The sequence below is a fragment of the Cuculus canorus genome, chromosome 5 (assembly GCF_017976375.1).
Source record: "Cuculus canorus isolate bCucCan1 chromosome 5, bCucCan1.pri, whole genome shotgun sequence".
Lineage (NCBI taxonomy): Eukaryota > Metazoa > Chordata > Aves > Cuculiformes > Cuculidae > Cuculus > Cuculus canorus.
This window is the reverse complement of record NC_071405.1, coordinates 56269369-56284700: the sequence shown is the minus strand read 5'-3', so window position 1 is coordinate 56284700 and position 15332 is coordinate 56269369. Positions and strand designations below refer to the sequence as shown.

Sequence of the window (15332 nt, the reverse complement as noted above, 5' to 3'; positions counted from 1 at the left end):
CAGGTAAGGTTTTCTCACTGTATGGTTGCGTGTGTGGCTAATCAATTTATTCATTTCTGTGTGGTTTTGAGGCAACTTGCCCATCAGAGCCCTGTCCACACGGTAGGCATTGTGCTGGAGTGGCTGTCAGGGGGTTGCAGAGGGAGGGCTTCTGCAGGGGCACTTTTGAGGGGAGACTCTATCACTGTCTACAACTATCTGAAAGGAGGTTGTAGCAAGGGGGGCATTGGTCTCTTCTCCCAGGTGACAGGCGATAAGACAAGAGGAAATGACCTCAAGTTGCACCAGGAGAGGTTCAGATTAGACATCAGGAAAAATTTCTTCACCAAAAGCGTTATCAGGCACTGGAACAGGCTGCCCACGGATGTCGTTGAGTCACCATCACTGGAGGTATTTAAAAGACAGGTAGGTGAAATGCTCAGGGATATGATTTAGTAGTGAACACTTGGACTTGATGATCTCAAAGGTCTTTTCCAACCTAGCGAGTCTATGATGCCTTCTCACAACTTCTTCCAGCTGTGGCTCCCCCAGGCCACAATTTTGGTCTTGTCCATGTTTTTTCACTTCTGTAATCATCTGGGGATGCAGCCTGCTTAAATGAGATGATCCTCAATTAAAATATAGGTCAAGTCTGCCTTGTCATGGGAAAAGTTGTGTGTTTGGGGTGGTGGTTAGTTCTGCTTGTATCTGAGCCTCCTGCGATAGGGGTCAGAAATGAGAACAAATCGAACAGGCTTGTCTTGAAATGCAAACCACTCAACACTTGGTGTGGAACAGTCTGGGCACAAGCTGACATGTACCCTTGGCTGGGGCAGCTGTAGCCTGACGCCACGGTGTTGGCCACACTCCCCTCTCCTCACCACCATGATTGATGCCATCATGTTGCCATGCCAGCTCCATGCTGGGGACTGCTACCTGTCACGTCACGAGGAAGCAGCACATCTGGAGTGGGACAGGGTGAGGGGGTTTGGAGAAGCTCCTCCAGCTCAACACGGTCCTGGTGGCTCCCTGCAGCAGGGCTGGAAGTCCTGCCATGATACCACCAGCATGTTCTGGAGGCTTCCTGCAGTCGCCAGAGATGGGCAGTGGTGTGATCCATGGTTCATTGGCAGACGTGTCTGCTGCAGCATCCCAGCTCCAATGGGGTCCCCATCCTGGTGCCCCTGCCTTCCCAGTGACAGCTGGTCCCTATTCCCCACTGTCGGGTGTTTACTGGCTCCCTTCCCCAGCAGTGCTACTTTCTCAGTGGTCCCAAGCACGGTTGGGAAGCAAAGTTGTTTATATTTATTCAAATCCCATATAGAGTCCATCAGGCTTTAAAAAAATCTCCTGACTACTCTCTTATACATTTTTTGTTTGATAGGAAAATAATTAATTTTGCAATTAAGCTGTGCCCAGAACAAGTGATGTAAGAGCGCTCTGTATGGGCTAAATTAGTGCCTGATGAGACACAGCATCAGCATCTGTCTGGTATAGTGACACTTATTTTCAACAGCCAGAGGAGGGGATAGTGCACCATCCAGTGATTTTACTGATGGCTTTGTCTCAGCCAGAGACAGAGAGAGGAACCCAGGGTGTCAGCTGGCACACCCCTTGGTCAATTAGCAGTGAAAAACGAGCTTATTCTAAACAGAGATTGGAGCCCTCTAAACCAGAGATTGTTTTAAATTTGAGCTTGCTGGCAGGTGGGCATTGCCTATGCCTTGAGCTGCGTGTGGAGCTCTGGAGAAAGGAAAGCTGTTTCCAGGAGCATGAGTGAAGCATTTTAGCCTTTGAGACAAACATTTCGGTAGGTGAAAAAGCCCTAAGGGGTTTTATGTTACTCCAGACAGAGAGCTCCACTTCTGCAGAAGGGTGATTTTTATGGTTAGCAAACACAGGTTGCTGTGGATTTCTGACTGCTGTGATAGCTCTTTTGTTTTCTCTAAGGAGCCCATAACAGCCAGTGCAACCTGGTGACACATGGGAGAGTCTCTGTTTTCCCTTGATGGGGAGCAGTCTGCAGGTCTAGGGCAGAACCTCCCTTTCCTGATGGGAAGGGAATCCTTGCATGGGTCAAGGGGTACCCCAGATTCCTGGATAAAGAAGGTGGTTTTGGCTTTGCCACCTATGCCTGCAGGAAGGGTGTCAGTGTGGTGCTGAAGCAGGTTCACCTTGAGGGTGGGTGTTTTGGGGAGGAACTCCACAGAAGGAAGTGTGTTGGTGTCCGTGATGTTTGTTTTTTCCCATGGCAAGAGAGATATTGTTTATTGTCTATTGCAATCACTTGTTAAGTATATAATTGGTGCATCTAGTTAATCTTGACTGTTTCACTTCCTTAGAGACCAGATATAAAAGACAGCTCATAAAAATTTGACAGCTTATGTTTCCTTGAAACTTTGTTAAAATGCTGTCAGCAGGCCAGCAGGACTGTCCTTAAGCCTGTATCTTATCAGTATAGCCTTGACTAGTTGAATCTGAATCTCCTCTGGTGCAACTTGAAGCCATTTCCTCTTGTCCTATCATCTCTCTAATAACAGGGGATAGGATGAGAAGAAATGGTTTCAAGCTGCCCCAGGGGAGGTTCAGATTAGACATCAGGAAAAAAATCTTCACCGAAATGGTTATCACCCACTGGAACAGGCTGCCCAGGGATGTGGTTGAGGTATCCCTGGAGGTATTTAAAAGACAGACAGGTGAAGTGCTCAGGGATATGGTTTAGTAGTGGACAGGTGTGTTTGGACTTGATGATCTTAAAGGTCTTTTCCAACCAAGTGATTCTATGACCATTGCTCTTGGCTTTATGGGCAAAATGACCCTTGTCTGCTGTTCTTCTGACCTTTGCAGGGTGACAACTATTCAGAAAATGCTGTATTTTCTCTGGGTCAGGTGAGAAGCCTCTTTGGCGTGACCTGGCAGAGCTGGTCTGTGTGGCAGAAGGTTCCCTAGTCCCTTGTCCATTTCCCAGCTGTGGATGCTGTACACCTGCGAGGGACAATTGCACCTTAAGCTCAGGTGAGTGTGCTTCATTTGCATCAAAGTTATTTATTTTAAATAATTTCATTGAGTAGATTGTTCTTGTGTTTATCTCCATAGCTTTTAATTGCTCCATCAGGGGCATGAAGCTCTTCTTCCTACACGATAAGTCTGACAGTTTAATAAAGGACATGGCTAGGAAAGTGGGAAGTAAGAAATAAGGTGGTCAGGAATAGCCAAGGATTACCTAAAAAGCCCAAGACCGTTATGCAAACCCCAGGGAAGAACCAGGTAGTTTATGAAAAGGCAGGCTCACCTCCCAGTCTTTTCCCCTCCTGTTGCTTCCCAAGCTCCCATCTGAAGGTCTGCCAAATTGCCTTAATAAGTGAGAAATTTTCCTGTCAAGGAGAAGGCATGGAAACTACCAGCAGGGCTTAATCTTAGAAACGAGTCTCCAGGTGGCTGCGAGGAAGACTTATAAAGGGCACGTAAGGGCCAGGCTACATAAAGGGGATTAACTCCAAGCAAGGTGCTCTGCTGGGCACAGAGCAGCAGTGCATCAGAGTCACTCTTGGTGGGACTGCTGGGTTATGTGACCCTGGAGGAGTGCATCTCATGCTTCTCAGTGCTTTTCCAGGTATTGGTGCAAAGGCCTGGGTCCTGACACAGCTCTGGAGACTGTCCTTGAGCTGCTGAGACAATGCTCCAGACAGTAACCAAGCAGCTTGAGCCACAGCTTTAATTCTCACCTGAAAATCAATTTGAGTAAATTATCTGTTGAGGTGCTGACCCCCATATCCTCTTGTCCCTCAGCTCTGTCGTGATGCCCTCAGCCATTATCGTTCCCAGCATAAGGCAGAAAAATCTCTCCTCTGGAAAAAATATAATAATCCAAACCATCCTATGATTCTATAACACAGTCTGAAATAGAGCTGTCTTTAAGTGCATCATTGACCTAGGAGGGTCAAGCTGATACTTTGGAGTTACAGGGTTACTAGGGAGGAAAATAGTGCTGCCGCTATGGAGCCCATGGCTTTGTCTGGTTCTTGTCTGCTCGTTTGGCATCCTTGCATCACTGACTGCAGTGCCTGGAAATAATTTTGTCTCTCTTCTCTCTCACCCTTGTGTTTACTCACGGACTTTGCAGGGAAGCTGTAGATTGGGTGTATTAGAAGGTCAGACTTCTCTCTCCTGTGAATGTTAGGACCTGCGCGAAGAGGACATGTTAGCTTACTTAGCAATTAAGATCCCCCCAAGAGGCAGAAATGGCTTCAGCAGCCACACTGCACTTGTTTGTGAGGTTGAGAACCAAGCAAGCTACTGAGGGGATGCCTAGGGTTGGTCTAGATCTTGCTTCCAACTTTATGACTGTCTCCTGTGTGGGGAAAGCAGTGGGGGAAGCTCCTGAAGTGATTTGAGCTTAATAAGAGAGAAGCATAGCCCATCTTGCTACAGAAGTGTTTTCTTTTAAGCCTGCTTTAGTTCTCACCAGTCACGGAAAGGCCGGTGTGAAAGCACAGCTCCCATAGCACAAGGGGAGGCCCAGAGGGAGCACCCTAAATGGGCACAGTGGACAGCAGGGCTTCGCAAGACAGCTCTGCAGCTGAGATGGGGCACCTGAAACCTTGTTTCAAGGGATGTTTGAAGCCAAGCCACCCCTGGGTCAGTCCTGGACTACTGGCTAAGCTCTTGTGTGATCCACAATCGATTGAGTAATCCTAAATAAAGATCTGGGTGTACAGAAATACTTGGATATGGTTGCCTGTTTGTTTACAGAGAAAGCTCTGTGAGTGCTTAGTGATGTGGTTATGCCACTGCATTTCAGGTTGGATTTTAGGAGATTTTTGCTTTTTTCAACCCATTTCTTTTGTTGCCATTTTCTTCCAATTGTACCTGTTGTAATGGGATGCTGATTCAGACTGAAGAGGCAGGACACGCAGAAGTTATGCTTGCTTGCAGGGGAAGACATCTGGCATTATTTCCTTCCTTACTTCTGCTATAGGACACAGGCAAGTGAATTTCTGCCTCTCTTCCACCATTCTACTGAAGTCCTGTTGCACTCTGCCCGAACTGAGTCATTTGCCTTTCTGAGTGGTGCAAGAGAACTGTTGAAAAACCTTTGCTTTTTTTTGTGTGCTTCATTGTCAGCCTTCACCTTTTGCAGTGGTTTAGGCCTGCGTGTGCTCAGCTCTGTCCTAGAGCAGCACCTCTCCAGGCTGGATCCCAAACATATTGCTCATCTTCTTGGATGTTTTGCAGAGTTTCTGGGCTGCTGGAAAACTCACGGCTTTGAGTTCCACAGACGAACTGGGCACCGCTGTCTTTTGGTTACTGGTGTTCCTGTGGTCAGCCCATGTGTGGGGGCTTCTCCAAGCACCCAGACAATGGTGAGCCAAACCCAGCAGTGCAATGCTTTTGTTTTGCTTTAATTAGAGTAGGACGCAATTACTAGGGGGATGTTTTTATTTCCATTTGTTCATTCTGACAGCAACCAAAGGAAGCCATTATCTCCACAAGAGAATGTTTCTGCAAGTGTTACAGTAAATAAAGCTGACTAGATTGATGCAAAAGAGAGTATCACGTTCTCTTAAAGGCAGCAATCGATAATCAGGCTATTACAAGCCAGCTACTTTCAAGAGGCATGACAGTGAGTCTGCACGTAGATCAGCCTTTACTCTTGGAGGGTCACAAAGCTCTTTACAGGCTGATAGATTTATCACAGTGGATCTGCCCTGTACCACAGGTATCCCTGTGAACACATATGACAGTTCTTTCAGTGCCTTTGGAGATGAAGGAAGTAAGTTGGATGGTCCACACCTGCCCCTTTTGGGCAATAAGTTTCTATATGCATCAGTCTAAAGATGGAAGGTCAGGTCTAGGTTTGATTGTGGACAATGTTTCCCAACCTTCTCTGCTCTGTGAACAGCAGCAAGCCAGAGCTCACAACATGCTTGTGGAAACCATGTGCTCCTCTGGTGCCTTTAGTCTGAGACAGCAGTCTCAGTTTTAACTTTTCTTTTTGCAGCTCTTGGCTGCAAGAAACATTGTTCTCAGAGACAAGGTATCACGGAAGACCTGCTCTTGGCCCTGGCAAATAAAATACTTCACCCACATGATGTTTGTTAAAACAGCAAAATATCTTCTAAAAGTGTTTTTTTTGTGCAACACTGGCGAAACACATATACTGCAGGGTGTTCACTCTGTTCATTCTCGATATTTCCAGTATTTCCTATTCTCCTCACTTTAATGTAAGTCTTTTGATCTTTGCTGTTTGCCCCAGAGCTGTGGGCATTAGGTGAGCTTCTCAACTTTATTTTATAATAAAAATGTAGAAGTTCATAGCCCCCAGGGATTTGAAGAAAAGTTTGAAAATGCGATCATAAAGTTCAAGAAACCAGAGTGCAATTAGGAAAAGCTCAAACATTCATAATTTTCTCTAAAAAAAAGAACAAAACCTGTTATCATTTTTGAGCCATGATTCTCTGGAGCTTGATGCGTACTTTTTGAGTGTATGGCATTGTGGCAGTGCTGGTAAGGATGTTTTTCTCTGCCCAAATCAAATTTCTAGCAGGAATTTTATTTACCAGCTACTTTAATCATTTCTGCACCTCTTTCTTGACTGGTCTCTCCTGCAGCTGAGGAGCCCCTCCACCTCTAGGGGCCTGGGAAGGGCAGCTGGAGGCAGTGGTGGCTGGGACTGCCCATATGGCAGAGACTGTGCTGCCCTGTGCGGATGCATGTGGCCATGTGCTTCAGACCTGCCCGGCATCAAAACCTCCCCAAGGTCTTGAAGCCTTCTGTCCTGGTGGGGAAGGACCCGAGGAGCTCATCAGAGGTAGCAGCACCCCTGTTATTTGCTCAGTCACAGCCAGGCTGCAAACTGACAGCTTTGCTTGTAGGAGTACCTCCAGCCTGCAAAACTTGCTGGAGGATTGTGACCTCTTTCCTTTGGGGGCTTGTTTGTATAGCACGGTGGCTCCTCTGAACGGGGTCCTCAACGTGACTCTGCTCTCAGCGGGGCATGGAAAGGCACAGCGCCTTCCCGAAAACCCCTCAGTGATGCGGCAACAATGCCAGTCTCTTCCCTCTGCTTCTCCCATCCCAAGCCATCCTCCCTCAGGCACTACTCTTTTATATTTTTAGAAAGCACAGTTTATGTTTTTCAGCACTAGCTTTGCATGTCAGCAGCCACTGCACAATGAAATCTCAGGGGCCCGTTTAGTTTGCAAGTAAGGGTCATATCCTGTGACAGTGTTTTCCATCACATTGTCAAGAGCACCCTGGGCTCTAGCTGCTTCAAAATGGTAGCCTATTGTTCCATGTCCCAAGCCCTGCTTGAAATCAGGTCCCCCCTGAACCTGTTTAAATAGCTCCTCTCTGTGATCTATTTATCCCCTGGTGCTTTCAAAGGGGAGTGGGGAAGGGTTCATTCCTTTTATAGGGACCTATGTAGCAACATGCTGCAAGCAACTCCGTTCTCTGCCTTCCTCCCAGTTTTTTTGGGCAGTCCTAGTTTAATCCAGTGTGAGTGCCTAGCAGAACTGGAGGGACTGGGGTCTCACCATGCTTCGTACACCAAGGTCTTTGTTGTGTAGGCACAGACCAGGGTATCCTTTGCAGAATCATAGAATCACCGAATCATAGAATAGTTTGGGTTGGAAGGGACCTTAAAGATCATCCAGTTCCAACCCCCCTGTGATGGGCAGGGACATCCCACTAGATCAGGCTGCCCAAGGCCCCATCGAACCAGGCCTTGAACACCTGAATGATGCCGGCAATAGGAAAATTATGCTTTGCCCTGCTCAATCAAAGATAGTTTTGAATTATAAAAAATAAACTATCAGCTGTCTGGATAGAGGAGGGCAATGATGAACAGGGCTTCGTTCTGCAGCTATAGGATGACCACAGTGACTGAGGGAGCCATTTATCACCTTTTGCCAGAGAAAAGCACAAGACCAGTGGAAAAGTTCAGAGGCTACAGCCTGGCTGGACAAGGCCAGTATCTCCTCCCTCACTGGCCAGGCTTGGAGACTCCAACAACTGTGCTTAGAAATGACTTTGCTCCACTTCCCAATTGCCCCAATTATGCACGCCCATATTAACATTGTGTACCCATCATTACACGTAGCTACCCCCTTCTGCGAGCACCTGTGAGTTGTGTCGCCACTGTGGAACACCCTTGGCTAACCTGTACCGTCTCCAATGAAGTTCTCAGGGCTTTGAATGTTTTCACATTTTCCTAGCTGGGCTGAGCGCCCTTCCAAGTCATCAGCCTGACGCCACCCATGCTGATTTATGTTCCCTGAGAAATGCAACTGTAACTGTTTCCATTAAGAGAGGCCTCAAAGCCATAAATGGCCTCAAAGTTGTGAAGAATGCCCCAGTCTGGGACTGCAATGCCCCTGCTTCCCTAAAAATTGCCCATTATATTTTCCTGAATTGGCTGTGTCCAATGCTTCACTTAGAATGGTGTTTTTACTTCCAGAATGGGCACGTGTGCAAGGTACACTATCTGCTTACCCCGGTGCGGTGCCCTCAATTTCAGACTCTACTAGGAAGGACTCCTTTCTCCTGCTAAGGCTTATCCCTAGGTAAGTGCCTCTTTTGGTTTGTCCCATTCCTTCCTATGTTTGCTCATTCACTTTGAAAATAAGCTCTCCAGAGGCGGGATATTACTGGTGTTTATTTTGGGCTTGTTCAGGGTTTTGCTAGCACAGGGGGCACAATTCTTGCATGGTTCTTAAGACAACGCACTTTCTTTCAGACACAAGCAAACCCTAGCTTGCACTTAGCATATGTGAGCTGCTGTGCGGCTCTGCATTCATCTACGGAGGTATATAAAGTGTAATGATAATGTTGCCCAGAAGGCTAACACATCAAAGGCCAAGGAGCAGTTAAAATGTATTACGAGCTGTTGGCAGCGATTGTGGGGGGTATTAGTGTATTGCTGGTTTGGACAGCCTGAGTAAATCAAAACCCTCTGTATTAATTGGTACACCGAAGAGATTTGGAGGAAAATGGAGGTTGATGGAAAATTACAAACCAGGGAAAATACAGATAGCTGGGTGTGCTGATCTGTGGTGAAACACTTCTGATTAAGAAGTGGCTCCCTACTGTGCCCTGGGTAGCTAAGCAGAGCTGGGGTGCCCCTCCAGCAGCTTGTCCGGTCCTTTGGTGGGAGCAGGCTGAGCCCCACAGGCAGCATCTGCAGTACTGCCATTCCAGCACAGCTGAGTGGGTTGTTAGAGGTGAGACTTACCAGGTGTCTTGTGGCACCTGGACACCACGGGACAAGAGTATAATTGTTTTTAATGATGTGGGGGATGGTGGAGGGAGGGAAGGCTGCATGGAGCCTGGTGTCACAAAGCAGCTGAAGCTGGGAACTTCAAGACTGATTTGCACAGAGACCACTGGCTGAATTAGATGACAACCAACATGGGGAATATTCAATGATACGATCCTATCTTTTACTAGGACTCTCATACTCCAACTACTATTATGTGTGTTATTACTAATGGTTCAATTATACACTATCAGCATCTAACCTGAACTCTACAGTGACAGCCATACAAACACCAGTCATACTGGCTCATTCACATGCTAATTGATCATCTGGAGGAGGACTATCCCATCTGAACACAGCACAGCCACACCAGGTAAGTCGACAGACAGGATACTCGAGCTGATGACAGTGAGCAAGTGGCACTGACCTGAGGGTCTTTCGCCCCTCCACACCGGGACTGGAAGGGCAGAGGGTCCTTGTCCTCTCTCTGAACAGCAACTGAGTTCTCCAATGGGTTTCCAAATGAATTTTCCCAAAGCCAATCTGCCACAACTTGTGCTTGTATCAGTGATCTGTCATCTGGACATCACACAGGTCCTCCTGACAGTTACTTCCTCAGTCCCCTTGCCACAATCTTAGCTAGTCATAGAAACATAGAATCCTAATTCCTAAGTTGGAAAAGACCTTTGAGTACCTGTCCACTACTAAACCATATCCCTAAGCACTTCATCTACCTGTCTTTTAAACACCTCCAGAGACGATGATGCAATCGCCTCCCTGAACAGCCTGCTCCAGTGCTTGATAATCCTTGATTTCCAGCCCCTTCACCAGCTTCGTTACCCTTCTCTGGACACACTCAAGTATCTCAATCTCTTTCTTGTAGTGAGGGGCCCAAAACTGAACACAGTATTCGAGGTGCGGTCTCACCAGTGCTGAGTACAGGGGGACCATCATTTCGTGATCCTGCTGGCCACGCTGTTTCTGATACAGCCAAGATGTTATTGGCTTTCTTGGCCACCTGGGCACACTGCTGGCTCACATTCAGTCAGCTGTCGACCAACACCCCCAGGTCCTTCTCTGCCAGGCAGCTTTCTAGCTGCTCTTCCCCAAACCTATAGCACTGCACAGGGTTGTTGTGTCCCAAGTACAGCACTCGACACCTGGCCTTGTTAAACCTCATCCTGTTGGCCTCAGCCCACTGATCCAGCCTGTCACAATCTCTCTGTAGACCCTCCCTACCCTCCAGCAGATTAACACCTTCTCCCAGTTTAGTGTTGTCTGCAAACTTGCTAAGGGTACATTCAAGCCCCTCATCCAGGTCATTGATAAAGATATTGAACAACACTGAGCTCTGGGGGACACCACTTGTGACCAGCCTCCAGCTGGATTTAACTCCATTTACCACCACTTTCTGGTCCCGGCCATCTGGCCAGTTTTCTACCCAGCAGAGGGTGTGCCTGTCTGGGCCAGTGGCAGTCAGTTTCTCAAGCAGAATTCTGTGAAAAACGGTGTCAAAGGCTTTACTAAGACCAAGTACGCTACATCCACAGGCTTTTCCTCATCCACTAAGCGGCTGACCTTGTCACTGAAGGAGATCAGGTTAGTTTGGCAGGACCTGCCTTTCATAAACCCACACTGATGGGGCCTGATCACCTGGTTGTCCTGTGTGTGCTGTGTGACAGCACTCAAGATGACCTGCTCCATGACCTTGCCTGGCACTGAGGTCAGACCGAGAGACCTGTAGTTCTCCAGATCCTCCCTCCAGTCCTTCTTGTAAATGGATGACACATCTGTCAGCCTCTAGTTAGTCCTGACTTTGGTAGATCGTGCTTTTCTACTGTTAGTCTTAACTAAACCCCTCACAGTTTGCATGGTTTTCTATGGGTGGTTTCCTACTCTGTTACACCATTTCTTTGTTAAGCACAGTTCACTTCATTCCTGCACCCATCATCTTAAGTCTTTTTACTCAAGGACATGGTTTAATGGCAGATAGTAATGGTTGGACTCAATGATCTAAGAGGTCTTTTCCAACTTAGTGATTCTACGATTCACATATTTACTTGTCTCTTGCAGGCCTTAAGAATCCTTGTCATAGGAAGAAAAGCACGGAAGGGGTTGTGCTTCTAGTCACCTGGTAATTTACAAGCTCTCTTTCTCCTTACATTATCTGTTCAGTGCATGGAAGAGGGGAAGGAAGAGGCCGCTCAAACTGGCGGGTTCTCCCGATGACAGCATGTCCTTCTGCTGGCAGCTGTGTGGGTGTGATGGGGATGGAAGGTAAAACAACATGGGGTGAGGGCAAATTCCAGGGGTTCTTTCTCTGTCCTTTCCCTGAACATACTGACGAGAAAATTATGTGAGTAAAGAGTTGGTGGAAAGACAGAGAAGAAAAAGAGAGGTGTTAGTACCTGTGCATGTAGGATTGCTCAACTCCCCAAAAGCTTGACTCCTGCTGACCCAAGTCTGACAGGCTTCTCCTTTTTTGTCTCTCAGCTTATTGTCACAGATGATTTGAAGCATGGCTCGACTCTGCAAGCAGCCTCGGTCACTACCCACCCTGCTGTCTTTCTGCTGGCAATCTCCTTCTTTCCATGGGTGTCACAGGAAAAGCCTTGTTTTCTGCTGATGCCAGGGAGCATTGTAGCACGGTGGGAGAAGAAAGAATCTTCTGCGTTTTTGTTTATATAGTGAGGGAATAAGAATTAGCATCACCAACTTGTTCCTGACACATTCCTGAAAAATTCCTTGCACCTCCCATAAATCTGAGACACATATAAAAATTTTGTTTTCAGTCTTAAAGCTAAAGACAAGCATCAATTTTAACATCAATTTTTAGAGCTAATTGCATTGTAATTTATAATCTTAAACTGAATTTTTAAGAGTGCTCTCATCCTTGAAAAAAAGTGAACATTTCATTTTTGGTGACTAACAATGAAGTTATTTTAAAGGTAACTGAGCATAGCATGAAGAGTCCTAAATATATTTATTAGATTGTTAAACATAATTAATTGAATCTGGTTGCCTTTGCAAGTGAAAAGCACTTTTCATTAGCCTGACAGTTTCTTACCAAAGAACAAAATCGCAACATTAAAACATATGCAGCTTACTGAATAATCATGTTATTTGTCAGACAAGCAGAAGAATCATCACTGAAGTGCTCTCTCAAAGTGCCAAATTGGGTAATATACATAATCAGGCTCCATTTGATTAAATATGTGCCCATGGTAACAGCCACACTCATGATCCACATATTAGTAAAGCCTTGAAATAATCTTTGAGGGGGATCATGGCAACACAGCACATCTGAAACTTCACTGGGGAGACTTTTGGAACAAAACCTACATGCAGGTTTTCTGTGTTCCCGTGGTTGTTCTTTATTTTATCTTATTATCTCTTATTTTTAAAACAATGCATGCCTCAGTTCTCAAAGGTGATATATTGCTTCCACAAAATGTCACTACAATTTTATCCCTAAAAGGACTATCTCTTAACCATCTGCATCACATTTTAAGGCCTAAAACCTTCCTATATTTAGGGATGCATCCCAGCAATTGGCAAGGCTGCTGCAAGCTGTTTCTAGGAGGTGGGAACAATCATCACCTGGAAGCCAGCCCATCTCGGATCGACTATTTTCTCCCAGTCCAGGAGAGCCTGGTGATGGATAAGGCCTTCTGGATGTTCTTTTAGACTTTTGCAGGAGCCTCGTGAAGAGACTGCAAGGTCTTAGCAAGGAGACTGATTTTGCATCAAATCCAAGCCTCTGAGAGAGCCTGCAAGCACTGTGCTACTGCCAACCCACAGGGAACGAGACTGGAGGGTACTGTTCGGGTAACAGTGGAACCCAAGAGAGTTTGTTTAGCTGTAGATGCAATATGAATTGTTCCTGCAGTTTATTTTTACATGCTTAGAGGATGAATGAGTTTGGAAAGTCAGAAGGAACCAGCAGAATGAATTATTAGGGGTTATTTTTACAAAATGAGAGAAATATATCTCCTGGTGCAATAGTGTATATTCAGGACCGATGAGACTTGCTGCTTTTGCAGTAATGCCTACTGAGAAACACTTAAAGAAGCTTTTTCCCCGGGTAAGGAGGAGACCAAGATGCAGAAAAGTTCCCCCAGATGAGGGGACCAGGGAAAGACTGGTCTGTAGCAGGGAAACCTATGCAACATACGCTGGGAGTCTGGCAGGAGATGATTGCTGAGACTCAGTCCTGGCCAGCCTGCTCCAGAGGGCTAAGGTATACATGGCTTGTCTGGCCATATCAACTCTCCCACCACTGCAAGAAAGCCATAGCGTACCCATGTGCAGACACCTCAACCTGAAGAGATAGGACCTGGCATCAAGGGCCCCTGTTTGCAGATATATGATGGAGAGTCTGTGACTGAAAGATTGTGAAAAATAAATGCACAAAGATGATTTAGGTTGTCTTTTAACTTTCGAGAAGGAGAGGGCTATCCCAAGCATATGGGAAACACAGAATGACTAAAAAGCTTAGGCAGGGGAAGCACAGGGGAAGACTTTATTCTGTGTTTTGGCGGATACCTGACAGAGAGGGGGGAGCACTTCCTCCAAGAGGCTGTTGACACAGGCAGTCATGTTGCATCCTTCGACTGGAGGGCAAGAACACTGTAAATCCAGTCCACATGAAGTTGTCAAATTGTTATAGATCATAGAATCATAGAATCATAGAATAGTTTGGGTTGGAAGGGACCTTAAAGATCATCTAGTTCCAATCCCCCTGCCATATTGCAGTGTTAGGATTACACTTACTGAGGTGAAAATAGGCCTGTGGATTCACACTTGTCATGCAGCGTATGTTTATCAGTGTGTAACCTTTCTCCACATTAGCATGCTCTTAACCATACCTAGGGGCAAAGGATCCATAATCCTCAGCAATATAATTTAACATCAGTGGTCAAATTGTACTAAAGTTGTGAAATTCCCACATCCCTCCCTCTTCTCTTTCGATGAGCATTGCTTTTAGCATTACTCCTTAAAGCAGGGGATTATTCAAACTAATTCCTTGTTGTTCACATCAGCACCAAACAAAGTCCAGACCAAAACCCATATCTGCCTTGGCTGAGAGCAGGAGGACTCCAAAGGGCATTGGATTGTGTATGAGCCCTGCGGTGATGGTAGTGATGGCTGTGCATATCCTAAACACCCTGTTTAGGACACTTTGTGGACAGCCACTGCTTGTGTTCAGCAGCATGCTTGTACTGGGTATGTCCAGACGCTTGGGACCTTCTGCAGACTGAAGGGCATACTCTGGTCATGGGGCTGGAGGTTTGGCAGCTTTATGGGTGATGAAACCAGGCTGAAAGGCACAGTGAACATACCCTGTGCACATGTGCAAGTGAGAGTGCTCACACAGACATGCGTGTGTCGGCAATATTGGTCCCTGCTGTGATAGTTGACTCTAAGTAGAGCTATGTGAAATCTTGAATTTCTGCTTCTGATTTCCAGAACAGAACAAACTGGGGCAAGAAAATAGGAAAGAATTACTTCCTGGAATTAAAACAGTTGTGTTCAGAAATGTCTCCATATTCTGTTTTGACATTTTTTGGATCAAAGTGAAGCATTTTGACGTTTCTGAGGTAGGAATGTTTTGTTTCAATTTGTTGAGCTGACATGAATGTTTTGTTTCTAGTCTGCTTAACATTAAGGCAGGCGGCACCTTTCCTTGGGTTTGGGTCCCATTCTCTCCTCTGGGCTGTGCTCCTTGGGAGCTCTGCCCAGCTCCCATAAAGCTTGGGCAAGGTCCACGTTGTTCTCAGTAAATGCAGCTCAGCCGCAAGCCCCATGCACAGGAAAGAAGAGAGGCCTTTTTGGGGAAGTTCATTTTGATACTGAACCTGACTTAAAATGAAAAATTAGAGGCAGTTGAGACGAAGTGCTCCATTCCGGTTCATGTCCAACAAAACATCATTTCTTGTCAGCAGCATCCCTGTCTTCCCACAGGCACTTTTTTGTGTTGCAGAAGCTGTTTCTAATCAAAAAAAGGAGATCTCCTAGTGAGTGCCTGCAGAGGTGCTGACAAGATCTGCACCAATAAGCTCCTTGGGGGATGCAGACTGCTCCCCTGGACTTA

At 46.3% G+C, this 15332-nt stretch overlaps 1 long non-coding RNA gene across 1 annotated transcript; it reads left to right on the top strand.

Annotated features, from left to right (window-relative positions):
• The first annotated feature begins 8339 nt into the window (after positions 1-8339).
• On the top strand, positions 8340-14663 carry LOC128852329 (uncharacterized). The gene is made up of 4 exons (XR_008450090.1): positions 8340-8546; positions 9514-9611; positions 11312-11372; positions 11732-14663. It is a non-coding gene; the product is annotated as an uncharacterized LOC128852329 (long non-coding RNA).
• Positions 14664-15332: the final 669 nt, after the last annotated feature.